Source organism: Lagenorhynchus albirostris, chromosome 4, assembly GCF_949774975.1.
Source record: "Lagenorhynchus albirostris chromosome 4, mLagAlb1.1, whole genome shotgun sequence".
In the NCBI taxonomy this organism is placed as follows: Eukaryota; Metazoa; Chordata; class Mammalia; order Artiodactyla; family Delphinidae; genus Lagenorhynchus; species Lagenorhynchus albirostris.
The window spans coordinates 106,072,139-106,085,721 of record NC_083098.1 but is presented as its reverse complement, the minus strand read 5'-3'; positions in this window follow the sequence as shown (position 1 = coordinate 106,085,721).

Sequence of the window (13,583 nt, the reverse complement as noted above, 5' to 3'; positions counted from 1 at the left end):
AGAAAGGGCTTTGCATGACATGTCAAAGAATTTAGACCTTGGAGACAAAGAAAGCAATTTAGAATTTTGAACACTAGTGACATGATTATATCTACTGAGAAGGCTTACTCTAGTAGCCATGGGGAGATGGATTGGAAATTAGCAAGGGATACCAGGGTACTGGTTATTTAAATCACCTCTGTGAAAAATGATGGGGGCCTGAAATAATGCAGCCATGTGGAAGGGGAGTGGGAAGTAGGTGTGCGAGGAGGAGAACTTGCTCATTGTAAAACTGACTGGCAGAAGAAAGGTTTCTGGGTGTGTGTTCATGGTTAGAATTCTGACTGTGCCACTTCATAGCTGGGTGATCTTTTGATGAGCTTTGGTTTTAGAATCTCTGAGACAAGATTGTTTTAAAGATTAAATAAAATAACGAAGTTAAGGAAATTAGCCAGTGCCTTGCATATAGAAAATGCTCACGTGGTGGCATCCCAAGTAATGGGTGCAACGTGGGAAGAATCTCACATGACCGAAGACATCCAGGTTGCCCACCGCCATATTTGCTCAGGTCTGGAATTCCTCTATTAACAAGAGCGATATCTAAGGACAAACTTTTCTCATTCACTTTTGCATGTCCAGTCCCTATTTTGGTGCCCTATATGTGTTTTTCAGATTGAATGTATTTATTAAATTTAATCAAGTAGACTTTAAGGTGGAGAGAGGAGGAAGAAAGTATCAGGGTGGCAAATTTATTGCTTGGATGATGATTTTGCACTTTTCACAAACATGTGCTTGCTCGATACAGCAGATGGGTTCAAGCAGATGGCGCTCTATTCTCTGGATTTTACAAAAGGGAACTGAAGTTCTGGTGGGGGGAGGGGGCAGTGAGGCACTTGTGCAAGGTTTGTTCCTGAGTAGTGGCAATGCTGGGAGAGTTGCTTTGAATCCCCGGACATAGCCTGTTAGGACAGAGGCCCTCTCAGAGCTCAGGGCATCCTCAGAAGAGGTGGTAGCTTCTTTAACTGTATTCTTGTGGGCATCCTCTCCCTCCTAACTGGGCCCAGCTGCTGTTTGCAGAACATTCAGATGCTGAAATGTGAGTTGGAAATTCTACAAACAGCAGCAGTGGACACAAGACAAAGGACGGGCATTTCTGGAGCACACAGTGAGAAGTGGCCAACACCAAGCCCTCTCTTGATCACCTCGGCTCCTGTGGACATGACACCGCTAAGATCTGTGATGATAAATGACAAGGACTAAACAACAATCTAGGCCTCTTTCCACCCCTTTTGTCTGCTTTCTTCCCTGTTCCCACCCTTGAAATGGCATATTCTAATATTTATTGAACAAGACCTGCCTGGCATTGGAGAGCTCCCCTGGCACCACCTGACTTTTCTGCCCCTCATCTGTCCTCCTCCCTTTACAGGCACCTTCTCTTGTAGCCAGTCTGAATGACCTTGGGCTTTCCTGCTCCTGAAACCTTGCCTGTGCCTGTAGTGTCTGGGGGCAGGTAAACTTGACTTCAAGCCCCCACTGGGGGCAGTAAACTTGACTTCAAGCCCCCACTCTGTAATTTATTAGCTGTGTGATCTTGGGCAGGTTTTCACAACTTCCCTGAGCCTTGGTCTGTTCATCTTTACCAAGGAGATGATAATCCCTTCCTTGAAGACTTGTGCTGGAAACAGGTGCTATCACGTACCAAGTACTGGGTACTATCCACCCCCATCTTCTAAGGTCAATTCAAGACCAGCCTCCTCTGTATCCCTGGTTATCACACAAAGCAATCTCACCCACCTCTGACTCCTCGAAAAATAATAATAGCTGAGGTTTACTGAGTATTGACTCTGGATCCAGTACTATTTTCATGGATAATCTCAGCTGATGTTGCCACAACCTTAGGAAGTAAGCATCCTTCCTACCTGTGTGTTAAGAGTTTTAGAAACTAAGACTTAGCAAGAGTCAGCAATTTGCTTAGGGTCAAGCAACTAAGTGGGAGCAGGTGGGTTCCAACCCAGGCATTCTCATGCAGGGCCAGCACTTTTAACTGTGATGCTGTGCTGGATCTGAGATATCTACATCTGAAAGTGACATCCTGGGAGACATAACCTAGAGTTCCCAGTACTATGTACTCCACTCAGCAGGCACTTAGGGAGGCCCTAGTATGTGCCAGCTGTGTGCAGAGAGAACAAGCAAGCAAGGTCCAGTCGTAAGGAGCTCAGGGTCAATTGAGAGGGACATAGGCACGAAAATCAACGCCACTCAACACTGCAGGCATGGCACCTGAGCTTGTGGGCAAGCGTAGTCACGGTCAGTCTGGGGAGGTCAAGGAGGGCTTCATGGAAGAGGTGGTCAGATGTCTTCCCGTCTGACACCTTTCTCAAGAATTAGCATTTCTGGATCATCCCTTACCTTTAAACTCCTTTCTTTCCCTTCTTCCCTTACCTTTAGAGGGACGAGTTTGCCTTACAATCTTAGGATGTTATAACAAAATACCATAGACTGGGTGGCTTAAATAATAGATATTTGTTTCTCACAGTTCTGGAGGCTGGATGTCTGAAGTCAAGTTGTCAGCAGGGTCAGTTCCTGGTGAGAGTGCTTTTCTTGGCTTACAGTCAGTCACCTTATTACTGTGTCCTCACATGTCAAAGAGAGGAAGCTCTGGTCTAAGAAGAAGCTCCTCTTCTTATAATGGCTCTAAGTGCATCGCGGTGCCCACCATATGACCTCAGTTAGTGCTAATTACCTCCCAAAGTCCCCATCTCCAAATGCCGCCATCTCGTGGGTTATGGCTTCAACATATGAATTTGGGGGGAACAGAAGCTTTTCGTCCATAACAGAGGTCTTTAATATAACCAAGTATTAGATAGAATTCTGCAGGTATAATAGCATGGTGAAGTCATACAATGAGAGAGAGGAAAACAAGGGAGTTATATCTTTGTGTTGTGGATGCTCCTGTGAAGATCTAAAGCTTGGAAGATCCAACATCACTGCTTTCAGGCAGCAGAAAGTCATCAGGCAGGGAGGTTAGGCAGCCCCTCTGGGATGCAAAGACAAAAAGGCTGTGAAGGAGGAGAAAACAAAGATTCCAAGAGAGGGTGAGACTCCCAGCTGCCCTTCCAGGTGGATTCTGCAGAGAAGAACCGGTTAAACGATGGGGAAGTGAAGACATGTCTTGTATCTCCATCTAGACTTCCCGTGTGGGTGTGACCAGCAGTGATGTTTATTCTGGAATCCTACTGATCATGCCCAGGCACCCTTCCTGACACAGAAAGCATTATTAAAGAGAGAGCAAGAGCATCTTCTTTGTGAAGTCAGGAACCCTGTTTTGCTTTGTGCAAAGTCAGTGCTCCATTTGGATTTTGAAACTCTACTCAGTGGCTGCTCCCTCAGCATTGACTCAGCCATGACTGATCATTCGCAACCATGAACCCAGCCCATATGCTCCTCCCATGCCCCTCTGTTTCCTCTCTCTGCTGGTCTAGACTTTGTTGCTAGACCTCCAGTTCTGCACTTGACACCCAGCTGTTCTCTCCCACCCACACCAAGGGGTCCCCACTCCTCTCCCTGTTCTCTGTTCTGTCTCCTCCTTAACAGTTGGTCAAGTTGTAAACTTGCAAGGTTTATGATCCGTTCCCGTGGGGCTCTTGATTCTACATATCTTTTCCTTCTGTTGCCACTTTGCATCCAAAGATGCTCCAGTGGGCATTTTTACCGAGTGGGATGGTAAAAAGGTCCTGGAGTTGGTGTCAGAAAATCTTCTATCTCAGTCTCACCTCTCTCACTTACCGGGAGGGAGATATAGGTGTGTGTCAATCCCTCTGACCCCAGGCTCCCTCCTGCCAGGGTTTGTGGGGGTCACCACCAAAGCTGTGGAGTTAGCACTGCACACACCACCTCCTGATAAATGGGGAAGAAGTGTGACACCCACACACTAGGGCTGGTGAAAGAGCCCTGTCTTGGGCTCTGTTCCCGAGAGGAGAGGAAAGAGGTGCAGCTTCAGAGACTCCAAGCCCTGCAGGCAAACAAGCCCATAAGAACCCGACAAGTTCTTTCCCGGCCACAGTTAGGGAAACAAAGGCTCCCTTTAGGCTGCACGCTTCTCCCAAATTCCCTGGGCCTCCTCCCTGCTTCTCAGAACGTCCTCAGGAACAGGTGGCCCTTGTCTTGGTGATACAGAAAACTAGGTTCAAAGAGACTGATGACACATTTGAGGTCACTGGAAGAAAAGGTGTCCCATCTCTACCTGGGTTCTGCTCTCCCATCACTACTCCTCATCTGCTAATTAAGAATCTACCTGGTGAAGCAAGTGCATTTACAAAACTCCCTCTGTTTGCAAAGTGCTATTGAAATGTGGTTATTAGAGGAGCCTTCTATGAGTTCTCCATCCTGGAGGACTTTACAAGCTGAGCCCAGACAGGTGATAGATGACGTCTGACCAGTCCCAAGTGGTGCTAGGGGCTGCACTGAACCTGGAAGCAGGAAAGGCTGAATGGAAAAGGTGAGTCTGAGTAGTATTGAGAATGAGAGGGGAAATCACACAACACAGAGAAGGTGGAGGAGGCGTGTTCTTGGAGCAGCTACCATCTGAAAGAGGTGGGGCCTCGGTGGGTGTCCACCTGGCCACCAACTGCCTCTCTAGGGTTATCCTCCACCATCTGACCCCAGGCCGCCCCAGAAACCAGGGCTCCAGGTGTACTTGCTGTTCCTGGAACACGCTGGGCTCTTTCCTGCCTCCCTGACTCTGTACACATATTTCCCCGCCCTGGTACGCTCTTTTCCTCTCGGGTCTACTGGAAGAAGAAACACCTGGCTCAATCTCACCTCTTCAATGAAGCCTTTGTGGACTTCTGTAGGCAGAGATGACCTACTACCACTTCAGGCTCCATCTGAATTGCAGGGAAAATAACAACAGGTTCTTGAGGGCTTAGTGCGCTGCGTGTATATATGTGTGTGAACTATAGAGAGATCAATAGATAGACAGATAAAAATCTCACTCAATTCTTAGAGCAACTCTGCACTATTATTGCCATTTTACTGCTGAGCCCCCAGAATGGAGGGTTGGAGAGTTTAAGGAACTTGCCCAAGATGATTCAGCTCCTGAGTCTGGATTGAAGCTCAAACTATTGCCTCCTTTCTCAGACACTAGGAAATGCTTTCTATATGCAGAAGCCTATGACATCTGATTCATTTACCTAACTGCCTCTCCTTCTTTCAGGGCCTGGCTCTGGAGCAGAAATCCAGTGCACATCTGTTGAGTGGAATTGATTTGAAGAGAGCTGGTAATTAGAAGGCTTCAGAGACGGCGCTCAGGCAATGGGACAAGGTGCTTCAGAATAAGGTGCCCACAGCAAGGTCACCATGAGAGCACTTTAGTGCAGAGCAGGGAAGCTGCAAAGGAGCCCAGGTCACTGTCCTGCATGTTCCTGAACCCAGATCAAGGCTCTCCAGACTCCCACACTCCACAGCCTACATGGCTGTCGTGATGGAAGGAGCCTGCAGGGGCCCTCGGACCCCCGCACCCCAGCAACACCCACAGTCACTATCACTGTTGGCTATTCTGCAGCTTCCGCTCCCCTCCACCCTCTGTGTCCCACTTGCGAACCCTCGCTGGTCTCTGTCCAAAGACAGTGTTCACGGCTTCCCAGAATGTCAATTGCACAGAGGCAGGATGCTTCCCCACCTTTCCCATCACCACTTTAAAGCACCCAGCATGGCAAGAGAGGAAGGAGGCTGTGAAATTCTGCTCACAGGAAGACGATGGGCTGCTTGGTGTTTTATTGTTTGTTTTTCCAAGCTTGAGATCCCTCCCTTCTTCCATTAGGCACAAAACCACTAGGAGACCAGTGGCTGGGGCCGGCCTCCCAAAGCCAGTGAGCGCCAACAGCAGAATGGATGCCAGGCGCACAGGACAATGGCCTCTTCAAGCCACAGAAAGTTGCTCAGTGCTGTATTGTTTGCATGTGATGCAGCTTCTTGAACACACACAAACACTCCCATTTTTACCAGCCCCGTGACGGTGACTTAATTACTGCTGAAGATGCGAGAGCTGATTCAAACTGCAAACCTCTCTCCCCACCCTAAAAGGGAAGGAAACAAAACCAAGCCCCACATACAGAAAAAAAAAAAAAAAAAAAGAGCCAAGCATTGTGCAGGTTGGGAACTCTGAAGCGGGTACCAGGTGCATTAATTACACTTGATTGCCTGTTGGTTTACGACTGCGGTCGCTGGTGTGTGATGATCTGGCCCAGCATCTGTGCCGAAGGATATCCTTGGTATTTTGCAAAGCAAGATGAATATTGGCCAGATGGTGACTTCACGAGGACATAATTCACATAGCATTTTGCTGCCCCAACACAGATTTCTGTGAAGGAATCTTGAATGCCATGCCGAACAAAACAGAACAAGAAAACCCAACCCCCCGAGGAGAAGGTGCAGCCGTAAATTGAAGATTAATGGTCTCGACAGTGACTCCGACAGGAGCCCAAATGGCAGGCAGATCCCAGGCTCCAAGCTGCACATCTTGCCAAGCCGTGTCCCTGTCACAAGGTGTCACTCCTCAGGAAATGTCACTCCGCAGGAAACTGGGTCACTTACCTATTTTGTTAATTAAGTTTGCGCGGGGACAGGCCTCGTCAGCACCCCCTTGCTCGGTAATTTGATTTTGATGGTGACCAAGGGGAGAATGTGTTTTCGGCTTCAGTAACCAGGACTCTTTCTGGGCACCAGAAAGGACACTGGGAGAGGAGCAAACGTCTCTTGAAAACTCTTAAAAAGAAAAAAAAAAACAAACCCTGGTGTTATTGGGCCAGGAGCTAGCAAGCAAAATAGCCCAGTTCCAAGTTGGTTTAAGAAAGTTCTTGCTCTGAGGAGTAATGTGTATCTGACCCACATGGAGTTGAAAGAGTAGGCGTCACACACCTGTTGGTGGCATTTTAAGTGTGGTCAGCCTGTCTGGAATCCGTGCAATTTCTACAACCTACACACTTCAGTCCTAAACCACAAAATGAGGACATGCAGACTGAAGGTCACTCTGCTTCAAAACAAGGTCATATCAGTACAGTTCAGAAGCAAATATAACCACGGTAAAGTATGCGGCTTGGGTGTGGTCTCCTCATCCCTGGGGTCTCTGCCCATAGACCCTCCGTGTCATAATGATGCGGGGGCCAAGAGGCAAGACTGGTCCTCGCCTCGTTCAGGACAAAAGCCAGCCTAGAAAACAATGTTGCTGCATCGTGTTTTTGCTGTTGTTCTTTCGCTTCAAAGGGATAATCACATCGTGTTAAAGGAATAAATAATAGTAAAAACACCAACTGAGGCCACACCCGCTTGCACACCCACTGTGTGAGACTCACACATCCCCATCCTTCAGTCCCTGCAGCCTGCTGGCAGGTGTACTTGAGAGAAAGGGGCCTTGGCATCAAATGGCCTGCTGTGTGACCTCATACAAGTGACTTGATCTCTCTGAGAGTCAGTGTCCTCAGGAGTTAAACAGGAATAAGAAGAGAACCTAGATCACAAACTGGAAAAGACTGATTAAGAAGATGCTTTGAAAGCATAGTAGGGAGGCTGGCACTTAGCAAGTGCTCATAAAAGGTCAGCAACTATTATTACCCCGCGTGGCAGCTGTGGAAGTGAAACAGTCTCTAAACCTCCACCAAGGGCACGTCTGTCTTAAGCGGTAAAAATAAGATCGGAACCCAGGCCCTTCTGGGCTCTTGCTTCCTGCTCTGTTCGACGGATGCAAATTCATGGCACAAAGCCCAGTGACAACAGGGCCTCCTCTACTGGCATGATTTGGCAGGCTACCCTGGCAAACAGCCCACCTTGCCCCATAAAAAAACCTCTATTGTTTCTTAGGAAGGCTTTTGGATCCCCCCGAGTAAAATGCTATTTTCTGTGCCCCCAGAACAGAAACCGCTCAGGGTGGCGGGCCCCTCCTGCTAGGAATCTGGGGGCAGACGCCAGCCAGGAGGGGCCGGCAGGGTGACTCAGCAGAAAATGACCTGCTGCTCAGAGCCCGCCCACCCTGCAGGCCAGAAAAGGAAGGCCTCTGTGAAGCAAACAGAAAAGGACACTGCTCAGGTCCCAGGGCCCAAAGTGTCCTTTGTCCATGCGGAGTTCGGATGGGAACCGCCCGTGTTGACATTTCAGCTGGCAGAACAGGCCAGGCCTGGCTGGGAGAGGCAGGAACCCCCCTGCGGTGCTAGGAGCGATGGTCCACACCCTGCAGCCTCTGTCTTGAGCTCTTTATGCATATTAACTGGTTTAATCTCATAGCTATGAGTTGTCTTTTTCATTATTCCCATCTTGAAAACGGGGAAACTAAAGCACAGAGAGGGCAAATAACTAACCCAGGGTAACACAGCCATTAAATGGGGGAGCTGGGATTAAACCAAAAAAGTCTGGTTTCTAAGCGAGGGGACACAGCGGCCAGCTCTGACCTGGCTGCAGGCTCTTCCCTCCCTCTGTGCTCTGGGGCTCCTGGGGGAGCTTAGAGTTGAAGGCAGCATTCCACAGTTTCCTAAACCGGAGCACTTCCCTCCATCCCTGCTTCACCTGCCCTGTAAAGGCCTCATCTCTCTTCCCTGGATGCTGTCACTCCCTCCTAACTGGTCCTCCATTCATCCAAACTCCCCACCCTCAGCCATCCTACCTCACAGTTGATGCTCCAGCGAAACTTCTGCTTAGAGGGCCCGCACTCGCGGTGTTGGCCCTGCCCTGTCTCGGCTCTTGCTGTCCTTACTGGGAGCAACATTCTTCCCCAGCCTCTCTATGACTGACTGTTCCAGTCAGTACTCCACTCATGTCCCCTCCAGTGTGTATGTCTAATGCTGTGCTTGAGGGCAGAGAACTTGTCTATGACTTTGCATCTCCCACCTTGGGCACCATTCCTCACACACAGCAGGTACTCAACGAATGCTCGTTACACAAAATGAATGATGGGTGACTCCATCACTAACAAGAGTCAAAGTACCACCCCTGCAGGGGTCAATGGAGAGGAGTCCCTGTGGCTGGCTAAGGACTTCCAGTCCTCTATTTCCGGGTCCCTGGAAGGATGCACTCACTTCCTGGCTCCGTGACACTGGGGGACAGAAACTGACATGTGGCCAGTTCTGGTCAACAAGTTGTGAACAGAAGAGAGGTATGTCACTTCTGGGCTGAACATTCAGTTACAGGGGCAAGACTCTCAGTGCGTGGTGACCAGCACATCGGAGATGACAGCAGTTTCATCAGCCTGAGCTCCTGTGACAGTGAGAGACAGAGTCCTGTGATGAACATGTCATGTAAGATCACATCTTTGTTGTTGGAGGCGCCTGAATTATCTTCGGCTAACCTTTCTTATCCTGAGGGACTACACTGAATCTATTTTTAAACTATTTTTAATCTTTTGGACGTTTGCAAGAGAGCCCTTGCAGGTGAAAGGTTGGCTGCAACACCTAACACTAATAATAGTCACCCCAGCAAGAACTAGCAGTTGAATGAGTGATTTAGAAACAAATGGTCCCGCACCTCCCATGTGTTTCTAGTCAGCACATTTCTGCACCAGTGTAATCTCAACCTCTTTCTTTCTTTTACTCCTTACCTCAACCTGGGAAAGACCCAGAGTACACGTCCATCCACTACACTTACTGTGGAGAAGACTGTGGCTCAGAGAAATTGTCACCCAAAGTCACAGAGCAAGAAAGGTGTGGCTGGGATCAGAAGCGAGCATTTTTGACTCCCAGCCTAAGACTCTTCCTTCTGGACTAAACTTCCAAACACTTGGGGTTTTAAAATCTTATGACCTGGAAAGCCAAATCTGAGGCAACCTAAGGAAAATTCAGATGCTAAATCATTTGTAAAGAGCCTTTTGTTTCTAAATCAGTCCCAAACAGTAACGGTTATTTTTTATTGTTATATTTGTAATAATTATGATCATTTTTTATAGCAAATAGCTGACAGATGTCAAAATGGTCAACACCATGAGATAAATAACTGCTGTTTAATCACACTGATGGGTGGTGAGCTACTGGGGGGCCTGAACCAGAGCACCGGTGCTGGTAACTTCAGAACATGTCTGGGAATTCGAGTCTGGTGTCTGCCCAACACTGGTCTTGATTGCTCATGCCCAAGTCATCAGCTTTTATCTGTGGTTGCCCTAGTTCTTATATAAGGCCGTGGTCCTGAGAGCTCCCCCCGGGATCCAACTGGCTTTAGAATGTCCAGCACTAACCTCAGATGAGACCTAATTCAGGTGAGTGTCAGAGATGGGAAGGTCTTTGAAAGAACCGTCCTTCTCCATCAAATTCTTCTTTGTCCTCTTCGCCTTCGGCTTCAGGCACTCTGTGGTCCTCACTTGCCGGCTCCTCTCCAGCCTTACCACTGGGCTCCACTTCCTCTTCTTGCCCAAATGATAGCATCGTTTACTAGACTTGTGTCTCTTTATCTTCAGACTGCAGGCTTCCTCTCCTCTGTGGCTTATGGCCTCCATTTGTGACATGATTCACTGGGAGAAGCTCACTTCTTCCACCTTTACCACTTCACCCTGCCAGAAAGGCTGTTCTGAATCGCTCACACCAAGGACAAAATTTCGCAATGTCACTGGGGCACAGGAGAACATTTGAAAGAAAATAAAAGACCGATTTTAGAGTCTTAATTTTATAAAATTATACTGTTTGCCCTCCCTGACCTTCTGTCTCTCTCCCTCCCTCTCTCTCTCTTCTTCCCCTAATTCCCTTCTCTCTCTAATTCCAAAATCAGTCATAATAATGATGGCATTGGCTTCCACTGTAGCGTTAGGTGTTTGGGAAAGGCTCTGCTCTTGAGTTTGTCCTCCCTCGACTTTTATGACCATTTGGATGGTAAGGCCTCAGGGAGAGGCAAGGATCAGAGGATACGATCAAGAGAAAAGGGCCCATGTGACTGCTCATCTGCCTTGCACTTGGCGTCAGATGGGCCAGACTCCCAAGTTGTCATGCTTGTTGCCTGTCCTGGTCCATCAGAGCGGGGAATCCCCAGTGGGACTGAGAGTCCAAGCACCTTAATAATAAACTGTGTGGACTGGTCCAGAGTCCCCTCTCTACTACCCCCTGGGTGCCCAGAGACTTCTCCTCCTGGTATCCCTCTCTCTTCTTTTTCAAGAGATAACTAACATCTTCAACTATCACTTCTAAAATGAATTAAATATCTTTATCTTTATTCCTCGCTAAATTTGAGTGTTTCACATCTTTCTTCCAGGATAATTCAAGAGCTAGAGCTACAGCTACAGACAGACACAGAGGTAGAGAGCATGCACCCAAGGGTCAGTCATTGTCCTGTACACATTATATGCCTTATCTTATTTCATCCTCACAACCATCAAATGAGGTAACTGTTGCTTAAGAGAGTTGAATTTAAATAACTTGCCCAAAGGGACACCACTGGGAGTGGTGGAACTGATAGACCCCTGAGCTGACCTCTTAACCACCGGCACTATGGATACTCTCTAGGTCTACCTAACATCTCCCCGTCCCTGCACACTCAACTAGCCAAAAACTCACCAGGGCCTCCTAAGTGCCTCTCTTTATAGACTCTCATTTTCAGCACACAGGCTGCCCACCCCAGCTTCATATCTTGCCCTCAGTCTGAGCTCCTCTCTCTCTTCATCCACAGCATCTGCTGAGTCACTAAAGTTTGTTGTTTCATTCTTTGTGTAGCTCTTCATACCCTCCCCTTCCTTTTGGGTCTTACTGCCACCCCCAAGCCCAGTCCTTCATGATGTCATGTCTGAACTACTGTAATTGCTCCCCAATTTGTTTTCCTGATTCCTCCCTTCATCCTGTACTTATTATGATGTGATTCATTTTCCAAGAATATTACTTTGCACACATTGGCTTCTCCATGCTTACACTCAGCAGGGGTGCCCCATTTAATAAAGTCCATCCCCTTCCCCAGTATCTACGATGTGATTACCTCAAATTCTCTAGTAGAATCTTCATCTCCTACCAAGCTGGTTGTTTCTTCAACTTTCTTCAACATATATTGTGTTTTCCACACCACTTTCCATAGAGTTCCTCTGGAGTGAATGGCCTTTATCTCTCTCTCCACTTGCCAATGCTCTGACCTATCTTCAAGGGCTACCATAGGAATAATACCCTCCATGGAGCATTCCCCATGCACTCCAACCTTCCCAGATTATTACCACTTCTGAATCTTCTAATTGTGTTGGGACCACACATTTGGTTTGAAGCCAAAGATGCCTTAGTCATCTTTTATGAGGCTCTCTGGTCTCAGCTACTAGCTTATACACTCAGAGTGGATCTTTGCTTGACTGTAACCAAACATCTCTAAATTTCCAGGACAATACTGAATCAAAATATTGTGCTTGTTGTAAGATCATAAAACCTGATTTTCCTTCAGAAAATAGAGTAGATGAAGACCCATATATCCCATTTTTATCTCCAGTGCCTAACTCAAAAGTATGTAATAAAAACTGGTCAAGTCGGACTAGGTCTTTTTTTAGCCATGTGACCATACGTTAATCTCCTTCCTTCTCTTGGCCTGTTATTTAAAATGTGAAATTGGGTTAAATGAGTGATTGCCAGACTATAAACATTGCAATTCTTAGAGTTCTAGAGACCTTTTTAAGAGTGTTCTGGGGGAGACAGAGAAGAAGGAGGGCCAAGCAGATAGGCCCCCCATCTTCCAGGTCCTCACACCTTCTTCAGAGTTCCTCGTCTTAAATCTATTTCTTAGGTTTATATTTCTGCCCACAATTTCATTTCTACAAAGCATTCTCCATGGCTTTAAAATATTTGAAAATTGCTGGAATAGATTATTTCTAAAGTTTCTTCCAGCTTTTCCTTTTTTTGCCTGTTGCTGAAGATAAAGGAGAGTAATGCATGTATTGAGTCCTTACTATGTGCCAGGCACTGTACTCACTGCAGATACTTTGATTATTCCCATTTTATAGGGTAGGTTAAGCAGTTACATTAAGGCCGAATGTGGTGAATAAAGTCAAGATGTGAGCTGAATGCATTGTGACTTAACCATTACACGGGGTTTGTAGTTTGTCCAGGGAGAAAGGTGAGGAACTGGTGCATGCCCACACTTTGCCTGCTTTGTGATGAGAAGATAGCCCAAATGACAAAGCAGGGCTTATGGCCTTTGCAGAGCTATTTGGTGAAGGTGGGTCAGCCAGCTGGTCAACCTTCATCTCATCTAAGAATGAAAAGCTTGGATAGGAATGTCTGTAATATTCATGGATGGTGTATGTTCTTATCTCTCTGTGTTGTTTGAAGTCTAGAAGGAAACTGGGCTTGCAGGGATTTAACCCGATCTGACCTTCTGAGGGTTAAGTATTTCTGGCGACACTGCTGACCTCTCCAGCAAACCACAACATGGCTCAGAACTCTTGGCATTGAATTGAGCCCACAAGAGCCTTCCCTAAGCTTGCCCACAAACCAAGACACACAAGGCAGGTGTTTCTAGCCAGTGAGTATCTTATACATAGCTATGCAAATCCAAGACTTTACTGACCCTAAGAGACACCAGAGAATCTTAAATAGAAAATATGAACAAAGGAAACTGGCAATTCTGTTCAGAGAGAACTGGTTCCCAACTGAAATTGATTCCAAGACAAGCAA